General features: G+C 32.7%; 1 non-coding gene across 1 annotated transcript; it reads right to left on the reverse strand.

Annotated features, from left to right (window-relative positions):
- Positions 1-2,011: 2,011 nt before the first annotated feature.
- Positions 2,012-2,083, reverse strand: TRNAA-GGC (transfer RNA alanine (anticodon GGC)). Its single transcript has one exon. It is a non-coding gene; the product is annotated as a tRNA-Ala (tRNA).
- Positions 2,084-3,145: the final 1,062 nt, after the last annotated feature.

Below are 3,145 nucleotides of genomic sequence, written 5' to 3' on the forward strand. Positions count from 1 at the left end.
TTAGAACATGTTATAACCAATGCCACTAGAAAATCATCAGCTTTGGACCATATTTTCATTAGAACAAAGAAACAAATATCTACAGTGGGCATTATAAACTCTGATATATCTGATATAACAGATCATCATCCGATCTTTATTTATGTTGATAATTTTAAAAATAATATTGACAGCCGTAAAGATATCTACACTCGTTATGATCATTGCAAACTAAATTTATTATTATCTGATCCACCTTGGGTCTCCGATATATTTCCATGCAATGATCCTAACACTGCTTATCAAATATTTTCTAAACATTTTGAGAATATATTGAAAGAAGCAGAAATAAAAAAAGTTATAATTAAAAAGTACAGCATCCCCAAACAACTCTGGGTCTCGTGCTCACTTCTCAAGTCTATTAAACACAAAGACAGGCTTTATAGCAGATTAAAATCCAATCCCCCCTTTCAATATTCAATTAAGAGAAAAATATAAAACCTATCGAAATATACTGACATCTGCTTTACGAAATGCCAAAAGAAAATATTTTGAAGATGAATTTTTAAAATCTAATGGAAATACAGTATTTCAGAAACATGGAAAGTAATTAATCAAGTTTTAAATAAAAATACCAAACATTCTACTGTATTTCCAAGCTAAACAATTTTAGGGTCTGTATCAGAATCAACTAATACTCTAGAGATTGCAGAAACACTGAATCATGCATTCTGTAATCATAACACTGATACGCCACTTGCTATTAATAACGAAAATTTTGTAAATTATAATATAACATCCGTCTCGAATTCCTTGTTCCTGAATCCAGTTACTGCTGATGAACTAAACAGAATAATATCAAAACTTATCGAAACTAACGGAAGATTTAGAGCTAAGATAAGTATGCGTATTGTGAGAGAAAATATAGTATTTTTTAAAGTTTCTCTGTTATATCTAATAAATTTGATCTTTGAAAGCGGAATTTTTCCAGATCAACTAAAAATTGCAAAAGTGATTCCATTATTTAAAAAGAGTGATCGAGCTGATCCCCTAAACTATCGTCCCATATCAATTTTGCCAACATTGAGTAAAATCATTGAAAAAGCGATGTACAATAGAATTTCGAATTTTCTAGGAAACAATTGCTCCATATATGAAAAACAATTTGGATTTCGTAAAAATATGTCAACTAAAACTGCACTTATATGGTTCATTGACACATTGCGATGCGCTATAGATGATGGTAATTTCACGTACGGAATATTCTTAGACTTTAAGAAAGCATTTGATTTCGTAAACACGAAATTTTACTAAAAAAACTCGCTCTCTATGGAATTCGTGGCGTAGCCTTAAAGTTGTTTGAGAGTTATCTCTCAAACAGGAAACAATATGTAAATATCGGAGCGTACAACTCTAGTGTCAACAACGTCACATGCGGAGTACCTTAGGGTGCTCGCCTCGGACCACTTTTATTTCTGGTCTATGTCAATGATATCTATAAAATATTCAGAAATTGCAAAGTGTTTATGTATGCAGATGCCCCACACGGCCCTCTTAAATTCAGGGAAACAAATTCTATCAGTGAATAAGCTACAACTCAATACTTCTAAATCAGTTTGCATACTTTTCAGACCTTGGCAAAAGCCGTTGGACACTTTGCCATTGCCAATAAAATTCAAGCAGGATGAGTTAAAGCTTGTTGATTCGGTTAAATACCTCGGAGTTTTAATTGATGAGCATCTTTCACGGTCTAACCATATTCTAGAAGTCAGCAAATCATTAAACTCCTATATATACATATTTTCGAAAGCAAGGTATTTCGTACCCTCATATGTAATGCGCATGTTATATTTTTCACTTTTTTCTCTAAATTAACTTATTGCGTGGAAGTATGGTCATCTGCCACTCCAAACATCTCTACAAACGCTGATAATTGCTCAAAAGAAAATATTGAGGGTACTGAGCTTTACAAGATTCATCGAAAGACTGGTTATTTGTGAAGATGAAGATTACAAGGAAGAAAATTCATCACTGCCCCCACGGGGACTCGAACCCCGGTCTCTCGATTGCCGGACGAGTGCTCTACCATCTAAGCTATGGAAGCAGATAGAATATTTCAACCTTGGAGCGTATATATAGGTTGAAAGGCACCGTACCTGGACAGCGTCAACAATCAACTAATAGCTCGTGAATGACAAAGGCCATCCAGATGGCCATATGCATATAGAAACGTCCTCTCCACTTGTCAATACAAGATTCATCGAAAGACTGGTTATTTGTGGAGATGAAGATTCTGAGACTGAGCTTTGCCTCATTTAATGAGCACACGGCTCCCCTTTTTAAACTATGGCGAATTCTTCCGTTAGATAGTTTGGTAAAATATCTATTAGCTATTACAATGTATGAATCACTACATAAACTAACACATATTCCCTCTTTTCCTATCCCTGTGCACAAGGATATCCAACAAGATTCTCTTCAACAAAAAAACTCATAAAAACCACAAAACTGAAGTACATTAAGAACAATTTCAACACTTGTGAAAATAATAAAAGGCTGCAATGGAAATGTATAAATGAAACCATTTTGAACAAAAATATAAAGAACAACATATTACCAGAATTCCAATGTGCTTCAGATATGGCTGAAAGATTCAATGTCGATTTCATAAACAGAAATTTGGAGGATGTAGAAGAAAATGAACATTATTTTTGCACAGCACAAACAAATAATAATAATGGAAGTAATTCTATGTTTTATTTTGAAACCACTGATGCAATAATAAATGATGTGATTAAAGAAATGAAAGAAAACAAATCAAGTGGGTACGATAAAATTACCCCTAAAATGATTAAAATTATTTCAACATACCATTTAGACGTAGTAAGAAATCTCATAAATTCATCAATATCAAATGGACTTTTTTATCCGGAACTTAAATATTCCCTGGTACATCCAATTTACAAAAAAGGAGATGCAACCGATTTAATAAATTACAGACCAATCTCTATTCTACCTGTTTTTTCAAAAGTTATGGAAAAATGTATGAAAAAACAACTTCTAAATTTCTTAAATCATCAAAAATTTTTTGCCACCAACCAATACGGATTCCAAAAGAAAAAAAATACAGAAATGGCTATAATTGATTTATGTAATCGTTTAAACA

The sequence above is a fragment of the Pholcus phalangioides genome, unplaced genomic scaffold (genome assembly GCF_987345545.1).
Source record: "Pholcus phalangioides strain wild (caught in Gottingen) unplaced genomic scaffold, Ppha-v1.0 ptg000041l_1, whole genome shotgun sequence".
Classification (NCBI taxonomy): domain Eukaryota; kingdom Metazoa; phylum Arthropoda; class Arachnida; order Araneae; family Pholcidae; genus Pholcus; species Pholcus phalangioides.